We start from the raw sequence: 23,785 nt of genomic DNA on the forward strand, positions 1-23,785 counted from the left end.
CATACACAGACTCACACATGCATGCACACACACACACAAACACACAAGCACATAAACACACTTATGGTTTCCTAAGGTGCAATGTTGCAGGTTATGTCTGTAATGTTTCATCATGGCAGTGTGTGTAGATCTGTTTTTGGTGGATTGCTTCTGTTTGCACAGGAAAAGCTACCCGAAAGAGAACACTGAAAGCCCACACTGGAGAGTTTTGTCTTTCCACAAATTATATTTCCGTTTGTCCATTGTTTTTACCATTTATTCATGATATTGTTATGCTGCACTTGGATCATTGAAACTTAGTGAGAAATGATAAAGTAAGTTTTTTTGATTTCCTCAATGCTGAATGTAACACGGCGGGGTTTATCCATTGACAAACATTCCTACCGTAGTCCATCTACACCACCGTTTTTACACATGAGGTAAGGTCCTGGCAGCTAAACTACGAACACAGTTATGTCCAATCAGGAAGTGGAGGGAATAAGCTAACGACATAGTGTTACAACAGTCATTTAGTCTGTATTTAGGCCACCAATTCCTTCATAGTTTTCATACGTACTTTCGTTAAAACCATCAACAGCGCTCCCATCTCCCGAATGGCACGCCAACCTTCACATGGCAAAGAGGACGCCCTGAATGACACAGAAGGGTAACCTTTTAGAAACAGGGCAACATCAAACCACACCCTTAATGAACAATGATCTACCCCTGTGATGTCACGTACCGCAGTGAGATAGGGTGAGATATACAGTATCTATTTCCAGCTATAATAACACCGATTAGAGTTTCAAAGGTGGAATCTCATTTGTGATGTAGACAGTTATTAACTATTCACGGACGGGACACAATATGGTGGGAAAATTCTACATTACGCAATTAAAGAGTGTTTGTTAAATTGGTTCGCCAGATAATCTGGTCTAGCCCGCGTGCTGACCTGTTGTTCCATGAACATTGATACTTCCTTCAGCTAGTTTGACAGAGTGTTGCTCAGAACTTTCATTGAAGGGTTCTAATATTTGAATCTAAATTGGTGATATCAAGATTATTGATGTGTGTAATTCCAGATGAATTTAAATAAATAAATATTAGGTTTCTACTTTCTAGTAAGGCTTGTCTCTGTATTCCCTGACTGTAATCTAAAATAAAAGTTTCACAACTTTGATGAAATTCTACCAATCGGCTATACAAGGCTATGTGTAGGTTTGTGGTCCAGCAAAAGGGGGAGGGAAAAAAAAACGTAGTCATTTTATAGAAGCCATCATCTGGCATCACATCCTGCTGTACGTATGTCAGGGGAGACTGAAAGGACCAAAAACAAATATGACTTTTATAAACTAAGTAGTTGCAAAGAAGTATCACATTACTCTCTTGTTGAGTACACAAATCAAATCAAATGTTATTGGTCACATACCACATGGTTAGCAGATGTTAATGTGAGTGTAGTGAAATGCTTGTGCTTCTAGTTCCGACAATGCAGTAATATCTAACAAGTAATCTAACAAATTCACAACAACTACTTTATACACACAAATGTAAAGGGATGAATGAGAATATGTACTGTACTGTACATATAAATATATGGATGAGCGATGGCCGTGCGGCATAGGCAAGATGCAGTAGATGGTATAAAATGCAGTATACACATATGAGATGAGTAATGTTGGATATGTATAAACATTATTAAAGTGGCGTTATTTAAAGTGACCTTTAAAGTGATACCTTTATTAAGTCAATTTATTTAAGAGGCCAGAGATTTGAGTCAGTATGTTGGCAGCAGTCACTCAATGTTAGTGATGGCTGTTTAACAGTCTGATGGCCTTGAGATAGAAGCTGTTTTTCAGTCTCTCGGTCCCCGCTTTGATGCACCTGTATGGACCTCGCCTTCTGGATGATAGCGGGGTGAACAGGCAGTGGCTCGGGTGGTTGTTGTCCTTGATGATCTTTTTGGCCTTCCCGGGTGCTGTAGGTGTCCTGGAGGGCAAGTAGTTTGCCCCCAGTGATGCACTGTGCAGACCTCACTACCCTCTGGAGAGCCTTGCGGTTGAGGGTGGTGAAATTGTCGTACCAGGCGGTGATACAGCCCGACAGGATGCTCTCGATTTTGCATCTAAAAGTTTGTGAGTGTTTTAGGTGACAAGCCGAATTTCTTCAGATAAAATATTGTTCATATCTTTGGAAATATAATGAGGATGACAATCCAACTCTCTGTGTACCACCAACGACCATTACAGAACATTATGCTACATGACATTACATTATGCTACATGACATTACATTATGCTATATGACATTACAGAACATTATCCTACATGACATTACAGTATGCTACATAACATTACATCATGCTACATGACATTACAGTACATTGTGCTACATGACATTACATTATGCTACATGACATTACATTATGCTACATGACATTACAGAACATTATCCTACATGACATTACAGTATGCTACACAACATTACATCATGCTACATGACATTACAGTACATTGTGCTACATGACATTACAGTCATTATGCTACATGACACTACAGTACATTGTGCTACATGACATTACAGAACATTATGCTACATGACATTACAGTATGCTACATAACATTACATCATGCTACATGACATTACAGTACATTGTGCTACATGACATTACAGTCATTATGCTACATGACACTACAGTACATTGTGCTACATGACATTACAGTCATTATGCTACATGACATTACAGTCATTATGCTACATGACATTACAGTACATGACGTTACATGACATTACAGTACATCATGCTACATGACATTACAGTACATTGTGCTACATGACATTACAGTCATTATGCTACATGACACTACAGTACATTGTGCTACATGACATTACAGTCATTATGCTACATGACATTACAGTACATGACGTTACATGACATTACAGTACATCATGCTACATGACATTACAGTACATTGTGCTACATGACATTACAGTCATTATGCTACATGACACTACAGTACATCATGCTACATGACATTACAGTACATGACGTTACATGACATTACATTACATCATGCTACATGACATTATAGTACGTCGTGCTACATTCCATTACAGTACATTAAGCTACATGACACTGCAGTGCATCATGCTACACGATATTACAGTACATTATGCTACATGATATTACAGTACATTATGCTACATGATATTACAGTACATTATGCTACATGATATTACAGTACATCATGCTACATGATATTACAGTACATCATGCTACAAGATATTACAGTACATCATGCTACATGATATTACAGTACATCATGCTACACGATATTACAGTACATTATGCTACATGATATTACAGTACATTATGCTACATGATATTACAGTACATCATGCTACATGATATTACAGTACATCATGCTACACGATATTACAGTACATCATGCTACGTGATATTACAGTACATAATGCTATAAGCCATTACAGTACGTTATGCTACTTTACAGTACATAATGCTACTTTACATTACAGTACATTACGCTACATGACATTACAGTACATAATGCTACATGACATTACAGTACATTACGCTACATGACATTACAGTACATCATGCTACATGACATTACAGTACATAATGCTAGATGTCATTGCAGTACATTATGCTACATGACATTACAGTACATTATGATACTTTTATTTTATTATGTTACATGACATTACAGTACATTATGCTACATGACATTGCAGTACAAAGGTATTGACAAGGCTCATATATGGAACACCGGCCAGCATGGAGGTGAGTATTGATCCATACGGCCAGACTCAGGATCCAGGACCCAGGACCAGGGAGTGGTACATGGAGGATGGGAGGACAGAGGACAGAGCTCTGGGTCAGTATTCACAAAGAGTCTCAGAGTAGGATCAGTTTGGCCTTTTAGACTCCTACTCTAAAGGCCTTTGCAGACTGTACGTCGGATTCAGTCTTTTACGATTACTACGCCACACTGTGCGATGTTACCAAATTTAAATCTTGATATCAACCTGGCCAGATTGTACAATTTGCTTCAGTTCTGTCGTCACATTCTGCGATTGGCTTGAGAGGCTACGTCAGCCGATGTAGGATAGGTCAACTGCAGCGGTGTATTTGATATATATTACATATTACATATGTGCCAGCAACAGCAGCACAAGCCTCTCTCTATGATCATGCATGGCATGTAAATGTTTAAGTCAAACTATTATATTATTCAAACTATTCACAATAATCGTATTATTGAGCGCATATTCAGTGCCTGCCGTGTTCCAATTGGTCATTCACCAGGATCGTCTCATAACACCAACCACACTACATGATAAAGACACTGACAGAACTTTACCGGCGCCTCCGATAGCAAGTAGCTGTACTTAAACGGCAGATCTAGGCCCCGTCACACTGAACGAGCCAAGATGTCCGACCGTAGGCCCTGCCACACTGAACGAGCCAAGATGTCCAACCGTAGGCCCTGCCACACTGAACGAGCCAAGATGTCCGACCGTAGGCCCAGCCACACTGAACGAGCCAAGATGTCCGACCGTAGGCCCAGCCACACTGAACGAGCCAAGATGTCCGACCGTAGGCCCTGCCACACTGAACGAGCCAAGATGTCCGACCGTGGGCCCCGTCACACTGAACGAGCCAAGATGTCCGACCGTAGGCCCAGCCACACTGAACGAGCCAAGATGTCCGACCGTAGGCCCCGTCACACTGAACGAGCCAAGATATCCGCCAATCGTTAAGCGATGTGGACATTTTGTACGGGATGGTAAAGTTGTGGCATGAGATGAATAAATTTGTACAGTCTGTGGGGGGGCTTGAGATGCTTTTTGAATACGGGACCCTGGCATACAGAGATCCAGGATATGGTGATTGACTGAGGGACAGGGAGGGTCAATGAGTGGTTGCTCTATGAAACCCAGCATCTGTTCAGACAGAGGTTGTAGGAGAGGCCACTGTGATAACATCTAATTGTGTAAAGGGTCACACAACCAACTCAATTATTAAGCTCAGTTACCTCAAAAAATAAGATGATAAGTTAGGACAAAATAATTGTTGATTTGTAAGTAAACAATTTTAACTTTAGTGGGACACATTGTTGTCACGTCCTGACCAGTATAAGGGGTTATTTGTTATTGTAGTTTGGTCAGGACGTGGTAGGGTGTGTTTGTTTTGTGTTGTCGGGGTTTTTGGGTTGTGTTCTATGTTTTGTATTTATATGTTCTATTTTCTATTTTTTATATTTCTATGTCTAGTTTATTGTTTTGACCTTCAATTGGAGGCAGTTGTTCCTCGTTGCCTCTAATTGAAGGTCCTATGTATGAGTATACATATTCCCGCTGCATTTTGGTCCAATCCCTACGACACCCGTGACATTTGCTTTGTATAAAAAACCAAACAAGCTCATTAGTGTAAAAACAGCATGAACTGTTTTCCTTTATTTTGGATATGAAAGGCCTATGATTACAGTATGATCTCTGTGTTAACAGTATTCAGACCTAGCCACTGTCTGTGATTAGTCTAGAGAGATACAGTCAGTATGTACTCTCTGGAAACAGTATTCAGACCTAGCCATGGTCTGTAATTAGTCTGGAAAGATACTGTCAAAGCTCCAGGGAGAACTCATTTCGGAAGTGGTGCATGTACCAGCAATTTTAACATTGAATGAAGAAATTGGTTTACTGCAAAGATAACATTTATTCTTAAAGGTAAGTAAATTAATTTTAGCAAAATGTTACGCTAGCCCATCGTTTAAAAAAATAAATATACTGAAATGACTTGAGGCACTGTATTTTTCAACTAAAATTATATTAGCCTGTAGTGTATGCAGCTCCATATTCTATAATATTGTATGCAACTCCATATTCTATTATTTTGCTGTGTATTCAATGTTTAAAAAAGAAAGTTTCTCTTCTTTTTGTTCCTGAAAAGGAAACAGAGGGGGGAGCGGTGAACTGAGCTGAGAGGACCCAGAAGGAGCCGTAGCCTCAGGCTTGAACACTACCCAGGTGGCTTAGGACAAAGCCTGCCATGGAGCATCCAAGGAGGGTATCTAGAGCAGGGGAGAACGACTGTCCCCTCTCATTGAAGCCACGGAAGATCAAGGCCCGACATCAGGACTGCAGGTTGCAGACTGTTTGCAGAAAACAGGATTCCCCCCCCCATTACAGTGAATCTTCCTGGTCAATCTTCATGTAAATAAAACCATTTTTTTAAAAGACAGTCATGGTGCCAATAATAGTGAACGAGGATGGAAATGTGCTCTTCTCCACTCGCAGGTCATTAGGCTAATGAGGTTTACAGGGGTGGATCCCATAATAAATGTGTAAAGGGATAACATTAAATTAGTTGTTCCATTTTATTTATAAATAATAAGTAGCATATTGTTTTTAAACAGGTGCATGTTTTTTTCCTCTGACAAAGCAGAATATGATTCAAAGGAGGGGTGGCGGATTTTCAAAAATCTTCAGAGGTAGGTTACACATGAGTATCCTCAATGAAAGGTGGCTATTGTGTAGGAAAGGGAAGGGGAAGGGGGATACCTAGTCAGTTGTACAACTGAATGAATTCAACTGAAATGTGTCTTCTGTATTTAACCCAACCCCTCTGAATCAGAGAGGTGCAGGGGGCTGCCTTAATTGACGTCCGCGTCTTTGCGGCCCGGGAGACGACACTCTTCTGTTTGCCTACTAACGACTTGACATACTCCTCGACCACTCGACCTATCGGTTTTCAGGTCAAGGTGGATAGAGGATAGAGGAGAGAGGATGGATGATGGTCTTTTGGCAAAACGAGAATCTCCCACTCGATGAGACGGGCCAGCACTGAGCTAGCCTCCCACGTCAGTTTCTGGAGTAGCTGAAACTGCACATGTCATGTCTCCATGAGACGCCATCTTAACCAACTTCATTTGGGTTCAATGCACTATTGAGTCTTCACATAGGAATCAATGGTGTCATGTGATCGCTTTCTTTGTCCATTCATACACAGATGTTATTGGTCTAGACGTGGGCTCAATGACTCCTTAGCCCCAGCCGAGCCTGAGAGACCCTCATCTGCTGAGGTAGCCTGGAAATTAGCCTCAGATTGGGGGAGAGATCTGATGGGCCCGGCCGGAGTGTCAGAAAACCACATAAAAAAAAAACAGAAAGGAGGGAGGGGAAGTTGATAGTGACAGATCCCTACAGAAATTAAACTTCTGAAAAGTGTCTGAAAGAGAGATGCCACTTCATCCCACATCGTTTGAAGGGCAGGTTATGGATCCTGTCACACACAGGTTGTGTGTGTGTGTGTGTGTGTGTGTGTGTGTGTGTGTGTGTGTGTGTGTGTGTGTGTGAGAGAGACACGGCCAGATGAAGTGGGAAGACAGATAACTCCCTTAACACATTTCTACCCCTCTGGTCTGCAAAAAAAAAAAAACGAGCGATTCAGATTGCATCGGTGATGTCATTGAACTCCTGATTATCATCAATACTTAACACCTATCGACCAATCAGAATCCATTACCTAAACTACCCATGTTATAAACGGAGTGGCTGCAGTTCTCAACCCCTCGGGAACCCTCTTCCTGATAGCTAAAGATCCAAGGTTTCTGCTCATGTGCAGGATTCTTTACTTCACGCTCAGTCTCTCAACTGGGCACACCACGTCATTTCAACGTGGAAACGTGGGTAATATTTGGTTGACTTTGATCAATGAGATTGCAATCTTTATTCACTCCAAAAGGACAGCCCAAAGGTTTGTTGATTTTCATCACTGCTCTTTCAACCATTAAAACAAATCACATACTTGAGGTTGTCAAATAGAGTTTATTCCTTAAGAGTCTATAATCTAAGTAAAATAATTTTAAAAATCCCCATCAAAATCCATCAGTTTAAGCCAGAGATATATCAGGTTTTAGCATGGGCTGCGTCTCAATCCACCACATCCACCTATTTCACCCGCATCCACCTATTTCACCCGTGGCTTAGCTACAGCGGTGTTTGTCAGACCATGAGATATCCTGAAATTTGGACTACAAACTATTATGACCACTCTATGGAAAGTGGAGACTCTCAAGAAAATGATGGTGTTTTCCCTTTTTGCTCTTTGACCTCCACAAGTGTCACAGGACTCGTCTCAAGGTAACTCATACAAACGAATGAAGGTAGTTTTGTGCCAACATAAAGAAGGGGTTAAATGTGTGTCCCAAAAAAAAAACTAAATTTCCTGAGCTTTCTTATATCTCCTAGATATGAGAAAGACACTTAAAAAAAAGACACTTCAAAAGACACTTCAAAAATGTATTCCTTATCATAAATGTTTTTACTGTATTTTCTGGCAGCTATTAATGTGTTATTTTTATATAGGCCAAATTAATAATTTCATCAAATAAAAAATGGTATGACCATATTAAACAATTCCATATATTAGCTTGTGTAGAATCAATATGACTGTGAGATAGAATAGAGTAGGACATTGTGTGTGCTCTATCCACTCTATTTCTATCTTCAAAATTCAGTTCCAGATACAGCCCTGCCATTGGTTAATAAAGACTGGCCCCTTTTTTTTAAATGTTCTCCTGAAATGACATAACCAAATCTAACTGCCTGTAGCTTAGGCCCTGAAGCAAGGATATGCATATTATTGGTACCATTTGAAAGGAAACACTTTGAATTTTGTGGAAATTAAAAAATAATGTAGGAGAATCTAACACATTAGATCTGGTAAAAGATAATACAAACATTTTTTGGGGACCATTATCTCTGAAATGCAAGAGAAAGGCCATAATGTATTATTCCAGCCCAGGTGCAATTTAGATTTTGGCCACTAGATGGCAGCAGTGTATGTGCAAAGTTTCAGACTGATCCAATGAACCATTGCATTTCTGTTCAAAAGTTTGTAACAAGACTGCCCAAATGTGACTGTGTTTATTAATAACTTTTCATGTTCAAAACTGTGCACTCTCCCAGGACCAGGTAGTGGTACATGGAGGATGGGAGGACAGAGGACAGAGCTCTGGGTCAGTATTCACAAAGAGTCTCAGAGTAGGATCAGTTTGGCCTTTTAGACTCCTACTCTAAAGGCCTTTGCAGACTGTACGTCGGATTCAGTCTTTTACGATTACTACGCCACACTGTGCGATGTTACCAAATTTAAATCTTGATATCAACCTGGCCAGATTGTACAATTTGCTTCAGTTCTGTCGTCACATTCTGTGATTGGCTTGAGAGGCTACATCAGCCGATGTAGGATAGGTCAACTGCAGCGGTGTATTTGATATATATTACATATTACATATGTGCCAGCAACAGCAGCACAAGCCTCTCTCTATGATCATGCATGGCATGTAAACGTTTAAGTCAAACTATTATATTATTCAAACTATTCACAATAATCGTATTATTGAGCGCATATTCAGTGCCTGCCGTGTTCCAATTGGTCATTCACCAGGATCGTCTCATAACACCAACCACACTACATGATAAAGACACTGACAGAACTTTACCGGCGCCTCCGATAGCAAGTAGCTGTACTTAAACGGCAGATCTAGGCCCCGTCACACTGAACGAGCCAAGATGTCCGACCGTAGGCCCTGCCACACTGAACGAGCCAAGATGTCCGACCGTAGGCCCAGCCACACTGAACGAGCCAAGATCGAGCCAAGATGAATAAACACATCGTGTTTATTAATAACTTTTCATGTTCAAAACTGTGCACTCTCCTCAAGCAATAGCATGGTATTCTTTAACTGTAATAGCTACTGTAAATTGGACAGTGCCGTTAGCTTAACAAGAATTTAAGCTTTCTGCCAATATCATATATGTTTATGTCCTGGGAAATGTTCTTGTTACTTACAACCTCGTGCTAATCGCATTAGCCTACGTTAGCTCAACCGTCCCGCAGGGGACCCACCAATCCTGAAGAATTTTTAACATTAGTCTATTTACTGTCTTACCAAAGTAATATTGAATTTTTTTTATTTGACAACACAAATAAATATCAATATTTAAAAGAGATGATAATAATCATCATGGCTTAATCTTATTCTTTAACTTGTATTGTTGGTTTAGCTGTAATTTGATAACTTGTCGACAAGTTAATAGACTATTTACTGTATTGCAAAAGTGATATTGAATTATGTTTAGTTTTCAACAGAACAAAATATCACCATTTTGAAGGATATGTTTTTTAAACAAACTTAGTCTGCCTTAATTGCCGTTTTTCTACAAATTACTAATTGATATATTAGATTCACGTCTACCATCTCAACCGAAAATCTAAGTTAAGGAATAGGACTGAATCATATCAAATTCAAGTGCATTTCAAGCGCATTCACTTTGATTTGATTTAGTCCTATTCTTTCATTTACATTTTTTTGGTTGATTTGGAGATGTGAATTCAACATCTTAATAGTTAACTTGAAGATTACATGTCAAATAAACTAAAGCTTGAAACCCTAGTGTTTATATGTGTTGTCATTTTTAGTTGAAATCTGGGTTGAATTGAAACAATAGTTGTTGATGACTTTGTAAATGTTATACAGGCCTAAATAGTCTCATTGATGAGGTACTGTATTATAAAGCATGGTTACATTTAATTTCCTCTGCAAAACCTACCCGTTGGAAGGATTTCAATAGCAATAGTGAATATGTTTAGTTATTAAGAGACCTCTCAATAATCACTCTCAGCATAGGACATTGGTAATAGTCAGAGAACTGTCAAAGCTAATCAGAGCTGGGCTTGGTTAAAACTCTGGATGGGAGACCAAATGAATAGCTGTAGAGAGATCAACTCTCCAGTAGTAGGTGCTGTAGAGAGATCAACTCTATTGTAGGAGGTGCTGTAGAGAGAGCAACTCTATTGTAGGATGGTGCTGTAGAGAGAGCAACTCTATGGTAGGAGGTGCTGTAGAGAGAGCAACTCTATTGTAGGAGGTGCTGTAGAGAGAGCAACTCTATTGTAGGAGGTGCTGTAGAGAGATCAACTCTATTGTAGGAGGTGCTGTAGAGAGAGCAACTCTATTGTAGGAGGTGCTGTAGAGAGAGCAACTCTATGGTAGGAGGTGCTGTAGAGAGAGCAACTCTATTGTAGGAGGTGCTGTAGAGAGAGCAACTCTATGGTAGGAGGTGCTGTAGAGAGAGCAACTCTATGGTAGGAGGTGCTGTAGAGAGAGCAACTCTATGGTAGGAGGTGCTGTAGAGAGAGCAACTCTATTGTAGGAGGTGCTGTAGAGAGATCAACTCTATTGTAGGAGGTGCTGTAGAGAGAGCAACTCTATTGTAGGAGGTGCTGTAGAGAGAGCAACTCTATGGTAGGAGGTGCTGTAGAGAGAACAACTCTATGGTAGGAGGTGCTGTAGAGATAGCAACTCTATGGTAGGAGGTGCTGTAGAGATAGCAACTCTATGGTAGGAGGTGCTGTAGAGAGATCAACTCTCCAGTATGAGGTGCTGTAGAGAGATCAACTCTCCAGTATGAGGTGCTGTAGAGAGATCAACTCTCCAGTAGGAGGTGTTGTAGAGAGATCAACTCTATGGTAGGAGGTGCTGTAGAGAGATCAACTCTCCAGTAGGAGGTGCTGTAGAGAGATCAACTCTCCAGTAGTAGGTGCTGTAGAGAGAGCAACTCTATGGTAGGAGGTGCTGTAAACAGAGAAACTCTCCAGTAGGAGGTGCTGTAAACAGAGAAACTCTCCAGTAGGAGGTGCTGTAGAGAGAGAAACTCTCCAGTAGGAGGTGCTGTAAAATTGAGAAACTCTCCAGTAGGAGGTGCTGTAAACAGAGAAACTCTCCAGTAGGAGGTGCTGTACACAGAGAAACTCTCCAGTAGGAGGTGCTGTAAACAGAGAAACTCTCCAGTAGGAGGTGCTGTAAACAGAGAAACTCTCCAGTAGGAGGTGCTGTAGAGAGATCAACTCTATGGTAGGAGGTGCTGTAAACAGAGAAACTCTCCAGTAGGAGGTGCTGTAGAGAGAGAAACTCTCCAGTAGGAGGTGCTGTAAACAGAGAAACTCTCCAGTAGGAGGTGCTGTAGAGAGATCAACTCTATGGTAGGAGGTGCTGTAAACAGAGAAACTCTCCAGTAGGAGGTGCTGTAAACAGAGAAACTCTCCAGTAGGAGGTGCTGTAAACAGAGAAACTCTCCAGTAGGAGGTGCTGTAAACAGAGAAACTCTCCAGTAGGAGGTGCTGTAAACAGAGAAACTCTCCAGTAGGAGGTGCTGTAAACAGAGAAACTCTCCAGTAGGAGGTGCTGTAAACAGAGAAACTCTCCAGTAGGAGGTACTGTAGAGAGAGCAACTCTATGGTAGGAGGTGCTGTAGAGAGAGCAACTCTATGGTAGGAGGTGCTGTAGAGAGAGCAACTCTATGGTAGGAGGTGCTGTCCACCTACTGTTTCTTTCTGATAGTGAATATAACGTTGAAGATCAAATGTTGTTTCAACGGTTCAAATTCAACATAGTTTGTTTATGTTGAAAATTGGTTAGATTATTACATCAAATCAAACTTTATTTGTCACATGCGCCGAATACAACAAGTGTATCTTACAGTGAAATACTTACTTACAAGCCCTTAACTTACATCTAGACGTTCTGCTAGTGGAACACCTGCTCCAATATCCAATGATGGGCGTGGCGCGAAAAACAAATTCCTCGAAATTCCGAAAACTTCAATTTTTCAAACATATGACTATTTTACACCATTTTAAAGACAAGACTCTCCTTTATCTAACCACACTGTCCGATTTCAAAAAGGCTTTACAGCGAAAGCAACACATTAGATTATGTCAGCAGAGTACCCAGCCAGAAATAATTAGACACCCATTTTTCAAGCTAGCCTATAATGTCACAAAAAACAAAACCACAGCTAAATGCAGCACTAACCTTTGATGATCGTCATCAGATGATACTCCTAGGACATTATGTTATACAATACATGCATGTTTTGTTCAATCAAGTTCATATTTATATCAAAAACCAGCTTTTTACATTAGCATGTGACGTTCAGAACTAGCATACCCACCGAAACTTCCGGTGAATTTACTAAATTACTCACGATAAACGTTCACAAAAAACATAACAATTATTTTAAGAATTATAGATACAGACCTCCTTTATGCAATCACGAGTGTCCGATTTTAAAATAGCTTTTCGGTGAAAGCACATTTTGCAATATTCTGAGTAGATAGCCCGCCATCACGGGCTAGCTATTTTGACACCCACCAAGTTTGGTACTCACCAAACTCAGATTTACTATAAGAGAAATTGGATTACCTTTGCTGTTCTTCGTCAGAATGCACTCCCAGGACTTCTACTTCAATAACAAATGTTGGTTTGGTTCCAAATAATCCATAGTTATATCCAAATAGTGGCGTTTTGTTCGTGCGTTCAAGACACTATCCGAAGGGTATAGAAGGGTGACGCGCCAGGCGCGTTTTGTGACAAAAAATTTCAAAATATTCCATTACCGTACTTCGAAGCATGTCAAACGCTGTTTAAAATTAATTTTTATGCGATTTTTCTCATAAAAAAGCGATAATATTCCGACCGGGAGTCGTTGTTTTCGTTCAAAGACTGAAAATAAAAACATGGAGTCTTCTCGTGCACGCGCACCCCAGTCTCATTGTTCTCAGATTGACCAATATCCAAATGCGCTACTGTTTTTCAGCCATGGCCTGCAAAGTCATCATTCAACGTTCTGGCGCCTTCTGAGAGCCTATGGGAGCGTTAGAAAATGTCACGTTACAGCAGAGATCCCATGTTTTGGATAGAGATGATCAAGAAGGCCAAATAATGGTCAGACAGGGCACTTCCTGTATGCAATCTTCTCAGGTTTTGGCCTGCCAAATGAGTTATGTTATACTCACAGACACCATTCAAACAGTTTTAGAAACTTTGGAGTGTTTTCTATCCAAAGCTAATAATTATATGCATATTCTAGTTTCTGGGCAGGAGTAATAATCAGATTAAATCGGGTACGTTTTTTATCCGGCCGTGAAAATACTGCCCCCTATCCATAACAAGTTAACCAACAGTGCAGTTCAAGAAGAGTTAAGAAAATATTTACCAAATTAACATAACCTTGTGGTTGAAATTTCACCCTCAAAACAACATTTGGTGACGTTTTTCAAATCTAAATGTGTTTTCCACGTAAATTTCACATCACAATATGATGACAATTTATGTTGAAACAACATTGATTCAACCAGTTCATGCCAAGTGGGGTATTTGCTTGAAATCTATCACGTTATCGTTTCATTACAGAGAGACAAATAATCATATTTTTTTTTACAAAAGGATGTACTGTATATCCACTTCAATCTCAGAGAAATAAGTAGTACTGGTAGGTTTATCAATGTAACAAAAAATACATTTTAAATTATGAACCGTACAAATGATACATTTGAGACAGATTGAGTCGCAGTAGAGCAATATGACATCTGTAATTAAAACTTTTACATTAGTGCATTCATTTTAGCTAGGTGAGACAACCACATATCACAATCAAAAAACGCATTAAATAAACATTCCATTCCAGCTAAATATGTATAACATTTAGCAAAATAATAAAATATTACATTTTAATAAACAAACCTGAGAAATCTGAGAACAGTACTATTTTACACATGAACTTACCCAAAAGCATGAATTTCTGTAAAAAAAACAACAACACAAATGTGAACAATTGGATATGCCATTTTGGAAATAAACTGTAAATTGAATCCATGGCAACTAAATGTGGGCCAAAGGCAAAGTCTTCTCATGCTTTGTTGATTTCAATTTGGCATGGGGTCTGCTATACAAATTGATGGAAAGTGGTGTCGGGGGAAAAACATACGACATTATCAAATCCATATACACATATATACACAAACAATAAACATGCATATTTCTTTCCACAGGGCCATGGGATGAGACAGGGATGCAGCTTAAGCCCCACCCTCTTCAATATATATATATATATATATATATATATATATATATATATATATATCAACAAATTGGAGAGGGCACTAGAACAGTCTGCAGCACCCGGCCTCACCCTACTAGAATCTGAAGTCAAATGTCTACTGTTTGCTGATGATCTGGTGCTTCTGTCCCCAACGAAGGAGACTGTCACGGTTGTCGTAAGGAGAGGACCAAAACGCAGCAGGGACATGTATACTCATCTTCTTTATTGACGGGAAAAGAAGGAAAAAACCAAACAAAGACGTATACAAAAATAACAAAACGATGAACGACAAAATAACAGTCTTGAAGGCAACACAGCAATCCAAGAACAATCTCCCACAAACACTTAACCAAACACATACCCAAATATAGGACTCTCAATCAGAGGCAACTAGAAAACACCTGCCTCCAATTGAGAGTCCAACCCCAATCAACTAGACATAGAAATACAACAGACTAGAAACCACATAGAAATACAAACATAGAACATAACCCCAAAAACCCGGAACTAACTAAACAAACACCCTACTAAATAAATCAAATGATGTTATAATGATTGTATTGCATTATAATGCTTGTTTTATTCGACAGAATAGAGTATTCTGTTAACTATTGTGTGTGTGTTCTACTGAGGATGGGCCTCTATGAGATAGCACTGACAGAGGAGATTTACGATGTCTTTGGGTGATAAAACCTAAAGAGCATTCCAGATAACATGAGGTAATGTTTTTGTGCTATGAAGTACCAGGAACGAGATTAGAACCTCGTCTTAGGGACCAAACTGAACGATAATTTATAGTGAATGCTATCTGGCTAAGGGATACTCCCTTCTCATTATAAAGTCCCTTTGTGAACTGTTCCTAAGATCTGTGGTTCGTCGTGTAGGTTGAGAGGGGTGTATCTTGGCTATAAAAGATCTTTGTACTTTTGTGTTGTCACTCTCAACGGTTCATTAGAAATAGTGAATCGTTGAAATTCATTGCTATTGCAAAGCTCTTATTATTAAAGATGTAGTTTAACCTCTTACATCTAGGGGGCAGTAATTTCACGGCTGGATAAAAAACGTACCCGATTTAATCTGATTATTAGTCCTGCCCAGAAACTGGAATATGCATATAATTATTAGCTTTGGAGAGAAAACACTCCAAAGTTTCTGAAACTGTTTGAATGGTGTCTGTGAGTATAACAGAACTCCTATGGCAGGCAAAAACCTGAGATGCTTCTGTTCAGGAAGTACCCTGTCTGAACATTTCTTGCCCTTCTTGATTCTCTCTATCGTTTACAAAGGATCTCTGCTCTTACGTGACACTTCTCACGTCAACAATGGAGTCTCACAGCCCGGGAAAAACAGGAATGATGTCATTCAAAGCCCTGGCTGAAGCACACGAGAGCAAAAGCTGAGTGGTCAGTCAATGGACTAAGCCTTAGGCGCGTGACACGCCCCGCCCCCGGCTTTCGGTTTTTTCCTCAGTTTACAGACAGGCAGATTCCCGGTCGGAATATTATCGCTTCTCTACGAGATAAATTGCATAAATATTGGTTTTAAACAGCGGTTGACATGCTTCGAAGTACGGTAATGGAATATTTCGAAATTTTTTGTCATATTTTGCGTCATGCTCGTGGCCGATATTTAGCGTTGGGATAGTGTCTAGAACGCACGAACAAAACGTCGCTGTTTGGATATAACGATGGATTATTTGGGACCAAACCTACATTTGTTATTGAAGTAGAAGTCCTGGCAGTGTATTCTGATGAAGAACAAGCAAGGTAAGAACATTTTTCTTATAGGAAATGTGATTTTGGTGAAGGCTACACTGGGTGGGTGTCTAAATAGCTAGCCCTGTAACGCCGGGCTATGTACTTACATTATTGCAAAATGTGCTTCATCCGAAAAGCTATTTTAAAATCGGACATATCGAGTGCATAGAGGAGTTCTGTATCTATAATTCTTAAAATAATTGTTATGCTTTTTGTGAACGTTTATCGTGAGTAATTTAGTAAAATCACCGGAAGTGTTCGGTGGGAATGCTAGTTCTGAACGTCACATGCTAATGTAAAAAGCTGGTTTTTGATATAAATATGAACTTGATTGAACAGACATGCATGTATTGTATAACACAATGTCCTAGGTGTGTCATCTGATGAAGATCATCAAAGGTTAGTGCTGCATTTAGATATGGTTTGGGTTTATGTGACATGATATGCTAGCTTGAAAAATGGCTGTGTGATTATTCCTGGCTGGGTACTCTGCTGACATAATCTAATGTTTTGCTTTCGCTGTAAAGCCTTTTTGAAATCGGACAGTTTGGTTAGATAAAGGAGAGTCTTGTCTTTAAATAGCTGTAACATAGTCATATGTTTGAAAAGTGTAAGTTTTCGGATTTAGAGGAGTTTGAATTTCGCGCCCCGCCCATCATTGGATATTGGAGCAGACGTTCCGCTAGCGGAACGTGTAGATGTAAGTATAACTCTGACTGGTGTGGGAAGTTTGTAACTCTCCTCATTTGGTAATGCAGAAATTAGCCACCACAGACAAAAATAATGGTGTTCCACAAATACAAATTCCATCTAGACACCGTTGCCCTAGAGAACATAAACAACTTTACATACCTTGGCCTAAACATCAGCGCCACAGGTAACTTCCACAAAGCTGTGATCTGAGAGGCAAGGCAAGAACGGCCTTCTATGCCATCAAAAGGAACATAAAATTTGACATACAAATATTTGGATCAGTTATAGAACCCATAGCCCTTCGTGGTTGTGAGGTCTGTGGTCCGATCCCCAACCAAAAATTCACAAAATGGGACAAACACCAAATTGAGAGTCTGAATGCAGAATTCTGCAAAAATATCCTCTGTGTACAACATAAAACCCCAAATAATGCATGCAGAGCAGAATTAGGCCGATACCCGCTAACTATCAAAATCCAGAAAAGAGCCGTTAAATTTTACAACCACCTAAAAGGAAGTGATTCCCAAACCTTCCATAACAAAGCCATCACCTACAGAGAGATGAACCTGGAGAAGAGTCCCCTAAGCAAGCTGGTCCTGGAGCTCTGATCACAAACACAAACAGAGCCCCAGCACCGCAACACAATTAGACCCAGTCAAATCATGAGAAAACAAAAAGATAATTACTTGATATATTGGAAAGAATTAACAAAAAAACTGAGCAAATTATATTTGGCCCTAAACAGAGAGTACACAGTGCCAGAATACCTGACCACTGTGACTGACCCAAAATTAAGGAAAGCTTTGACTATGTACAGACTCAGTGAGAATAGCCTTGCTATAGAGAGACGCTCTCAAGAGAAGACATGTGCACACTGCCCATAAAATGAGGTGGAAACAGAAACACTTCCTTTAACCTCCTGCAAATGTATGACCATATTAGAGAAACATATTTCCCTCAGATTACACAGACCCACAATGAATTTGAAACAAATCCAATTCTGATAAACTATCATATCTACTGGGTGAAATACCACAGTGTGCCATCACAGCAGCAATATGTGTAACCTGTTGCCAAAAGAAACCAGTGAAGAACAAACACCATTGTAAGTACAACTCATATTTATTTTCTATTTTTCCATAACTATTTGCACTGTATATAGACATAACATGACATTTCTTTATTGTTTTGGAACTTGTGTGAGTTTAACATTTACTGTTCACATTTCATTGTTAATTTGAATTTTGTTTATCTGTTTCACTTGCCATGGCAATGTAAACATGTTTCCCGTGTGAATAAAGCCCATTAGAGAGAGAGAGAGAGAGAGAAAGAGAAAAAGAGAGAGAAAATATAATACTGTGGACACTTCAAACAAACTGTCTGCTTGCATCGAAAACAGGGTTTATGGGTAATATGTGTCATTACATGGCCTTTGAAATGTGTCCCTAGCCATGTTTAGGCTCAGAAAACAATTAGCACAGAAGTAGAAAGTAAATGAAGTGTAAAATAAATCAGGGCTTGATGACAGAGTGAGTCTCAGGGCTTGGTGACCGAGTGAGTCTCAGGGCTTGATGTCCGAGTGAGTCTCAGGGCTTGAGGACAGAGTGAGTCTCAGGGCTTGATGACCGAGTGAGTCTCAGGGCTTGGTGACCAAGTGAGTCTCAGGGCTTGATAACCGAGTGAGACTCAGGGCTTGATGACAGAGTGATTCTCAGGGCTTGGTGACCGAGTGAGTCTCAGGGCTTGATGTCCGAGTGAGTCTCAGGGCTTGAGGACAGAGTGAGTCTCAGGGCTTGATAACCGAGTGAGTCTCAGGGCTTGATGACAGAGTGATTCTCAGGGCTTGGTGACCGAGTGAGTCTCAGGGCTTGATGTCCAAGTGAGTCTCAGGGCTTGAGGACAGAGTGAGTCTCAGGGCTTGAGGACCGAGTGAGTCTCAGGGCTTGAGGACCGAGTGAGTCTCAGGGCTTGAGGACCGAGTGAGTCTCAGGGCTTGGTGACCGAGTGAGTCTCAGGGCTTGAGGACCGAGTGAGTCTCAGGACTTGATGACCGAGTGAGCCTCAGGGCTTCGTAGACAGAGTGAGCCTCAGGGCTTGAGGACCGAGTGAGTCTCAGGGCTTGAGGACCGAGTGAGTCTCAGGGCTTGAGGACCGAGTGAGTCTCAGGGCTTGAGGACCGAGTGAGTCTCAGGGCTTGAGGACAGAGTGAGTCTCAGGGCTTGAGGACCGAGTGAGTCTCAGGGCTTGAGGACCGAGTGAGTCTCAGGGCTTGAGGACCGAGTGAGTCTCAGGGCTTGGTGACCGAGTGAGTCTCAGGACTTGATGACCGAGTGAGCCTCAGGGCTTCGTAGACAGAGTGAGCCTCAGGGCTTGAGGACCGAGTGAGTCTCAGGGCTTGAGGACCAAGTGAGTCTCAGGGCTTGAGGACCGAGTGAGTCTCAGGGCTTGGTGACCGAGTGAGTCTCAGGGCTTGAGGACCGAGTGAGTCTCAGGACTTGATGACCGAGTGAGCCTCAGGGCTTCGTAGACAGAGTGAGTCTCAGGGCTTGGTGACCGAGTGAGTCTCAGGGCTTGAGGACCGAGTGAGTCTCAGGACTTGATGACCGAGTGAGCCTCAGGGCTTCGTAGACAGAGTGAGCCTCAGGGCTTGAGGACCGAGTGAGTCTCAGGGCTTGGTGACCGAGTGAGTCTCAGGGCTTGAGGACCGAGTGAGTCTCAGGACTTGATGACAGAGTGAGCCTCAGGTCTTCGTAGACAGAGTGAGTCTCCCTCTCCGGTGTTATCTGAGGCTCTCTGAGGAAAGGATGGAAGTAGACAGAGGGGTACGGAGGAGAGGAGAAGAAGGGGAAAAAAACACTGGTTAAATATTTCACATGCTATCCGGGTGTGTGAGCAAGTGGAGCCAGCCCTGCCTGTTGTCTGGGGGGCTCTGGGCTAGGTTATGAACTAGGCTATGTTATGAACTAGGCTAGGTTATGAACTAGGCTAGGTTATGAACTAGGCTAAGTTATGAACTCCACCGAGGGGATTGAGTTTGCAGATGGACATTGCAGCAGACAGAGGGGTCATGTGATCAGGTGAGATTATGCTCCTCCCCTGAGACGCACTCTCTTGCACATTCACACACATGCACACATTTACACACACACACACACACACACACACACACACACACACACACACACACACACACACACACACACACACACACACACACACACACACACACACACAAAACTCCCAGACACAACACACCTAGGGGACATCTGTACGTTATGGATCCTGGTTGTTGGATCCTGGTTGGTTTAACTTGGTGCTGCGATGCAGGGAAGTGAGTGCAACTGATCTGTCCTCTGGGACTGGCTTCTGTAGCTGTCTCAGTCTGTAGGCACCAGCAGATGGCCTGTGATAGTCTATTTCATCTCCATTGATTCAGTGTCTATTTAAGTCCGGGGAGAGAATACATTTAGCATTTTTGTTGGGAAGACACTGCTCTGATTTACTGTATATAGACTTGGTGCAGAAGACACTGCTCTGATTTACTGTATATAGACTTGGTGGAGAAGACACTACTCTGATTTACTGTATATAGCCTTGGTGGAGAAGACACTACTCTGATTTACTGTATAAAGGCTTGGTGGAGAAGACACTACTCTGATTTACTGTATATAGGCTTGGTGGAGAAGACACTACTCTGATTTACTGTATATAGACTTGGTGGAGAAGACACTACTCTGATTTACTGTATATAGACTTGGTGGAGAAGACACTACTCTGATTTACTGTATATAGACTTGGTGGAGAAGACACTACTCTGATTTACTGTATATAGACTTGGTGGAGAAGACACTACTCTGATTTACTGTATATAGACTTGGTGGAGAAGACACTACTCTGATTTACTGTATATAGACTTGGTGGAGAAGACACTCTGATTTACTGTATATAGACTTGGTGGAGAAGACTCTACTCTGATTTACTGTATATAGATTTGGTGGAGAAGACACTACTCTGATTTACTGTATATAGACTTGGTGGAGAAGACACTACTCTGATTTACTGTAAATAGACTTGGTGGAGAAGACACTACTCTGATTTACTGTATATAGACTTGGTGGAGAAGACACTACTCTGATTTACTGTATATAGACTTGGTGGAGAAGACTACTCTGATTTACTGTATATAGACTTGGTGGAGAAGACACTGCTCTGATTTACTGTATATAGACTTGGTGAAGAAGACAAACAGACAGATCTGAGACCAGGCTACAACATCAGTCTTAACTTAATGGATAAACACGAAATTAACATGTTGGCTGGAAATAGAAACAGTCGGTGTTCTCCGTCCTCCATCCTCAGTTTGACAACATTTAATGACGTAATGAGCAGGTATTATGGCCAGACTGACTGACTGCTGTTATAACTCCCCTACAGACTGACTGCTGTTATAACTCACCTACAGACTGACTGCTGTTATAACTCCCTACAGACTGACTGCTGTTATAACTCCCTACAGACTGACTGCTGTTATAACTCACCTACAGACTGACTGCTGTTATAACTCACCTACAGACTGACTGCTGTTATAACTCCCCTACAGACTGACTGCTGTTATAACTCACCTACAGACTGACTGCTGTTATAACTCACCTACAGACTGACTGCTGTTATAACTCCCTACAGACTGACTGCTGTTATAACTCCCTACAGACTGACTGCTGTTATAACTCCCTACAGACTGACTGCTATTATAACTCCCTACAGACTGACTGCTGTTATAACTCCATACAGACTGGCTGCTGTTATAACTCCCTACAGACTGGCTACTGATATAACTCACCTACAGACTGACTGCTGTTATAACTCCCTACAGACTGACTGCTGTTATAACTCCCTACAGACTGACTGCTGTTATAACGACTGACTGCTGTTTTAACTCCCTACAGACTGACTGCTGTTATAACGACTGACTGCTGTTATAACTCCCTACAGACTGACTGCTGTTATAACTCCCTACAGACTGACTGCTATTATAACTCCCTACAGACTGACTGCTGTTATAACTCCCTACAGACTGACTGCTGTTATAACTGTTATAACTCACCTACAGACTGACTGCTGTTATAACTCACCTACAGACTGACTGCTGTTATAACTCACTACAGACTGACTGCTGTTATAACTCCCTACAGACTGACTGCTGTTATAACTCCCTACAGACTGACTGCTGTTATAACTCCCTACAGACTGACTGCTGTTATAACGACTGACTGCTGTTATAACTCCCTACAGACTGACTGCTGTTATAACGACTGACTGCGGTTATAACTCCCTACAGACTGACTGCTGTTATAACTCCCTACAGACTGACTGCTATTATAACTCCCTACAGACTGACTGCTGTTATAACTCCCTACAGACTGACTGCTGTTATAACTGTTATAACTAACCTACAGACTGACTGCTGTTATAACTCACCTACAGACTGACTGCTGTTATAACTCACTACAGACTGACTGCTGTTATAACTCCCTACAGACTGACTGCTATTATAACTCCCTACAGACTGACTGCTGTTATAACTCCCTACTGACTGACTGCTGTTATAACTCTCTACTGACTGACTGCTGTTATAACTCCCTACAGACTGACTGCTGTTATAACTCCCTACAGACTGACTGCTATTATAACTCCCTACAGACTGACTGCTGTTATAACTCCCTACAGACTGACTGCTGTTATAACTGTTATAACTAACCTACAGACTGACTGCTGTTATAACTCACCTACAGACTGACTGCTGTTATAACTCACTACAGATTGACTGCTGTTATAACTCCCTACAGACTGACTGCTATTATAACTCCCTACAGACTGACTGCTGTTATAACTCCCTACTGACTGACTGCTGTTATAACTCTCTACTGACTGACTGCTGTTATAACTCCCTACAGACTGACTGCTGTTATAACTCCCTACAGACTGACTGCTGTTATAACTCCCTACCGACTGACTGCTGTTATAACTCCCTACAGACTCACTGCTGTTATAACTCCCTACAGACTGACTGCTGTTATAACTCCCTACAGACTTACTGCTGTTATAACTCCCTACAGACTGACTGCTGTTATAACACTCTACAGACTGACTGCTGTTATAACTGTTATAACTCTCTACAGACTGACTGCTGTTATAACTCCCTACAGACTGAGTGCTATTATAACTCCCTACAGACTGACTGCTGTTATAACTCACCTACAGACTGACTGCTGTTTTAACTCCATACAGACTGGCTGCTGTTATAACTCACCTACATACAGACTGCTGTTATAACTCCCTACAGACAGACTGCTGTTATAACTCTCTACAGACTGACTGCTGTT

This window comes from Salmo trutta, chromosome 6, assembly GCF_901001165.1.
Source record: "Salmo trutta chromosome 6, fSalTru1.1, whole genome shotgun sequence".
NCBI lineage: Eukaryota > Metazoa > Chordata > Actinopteri > Salmoniformes > Salmonidae > Salmo > Salmo trutta.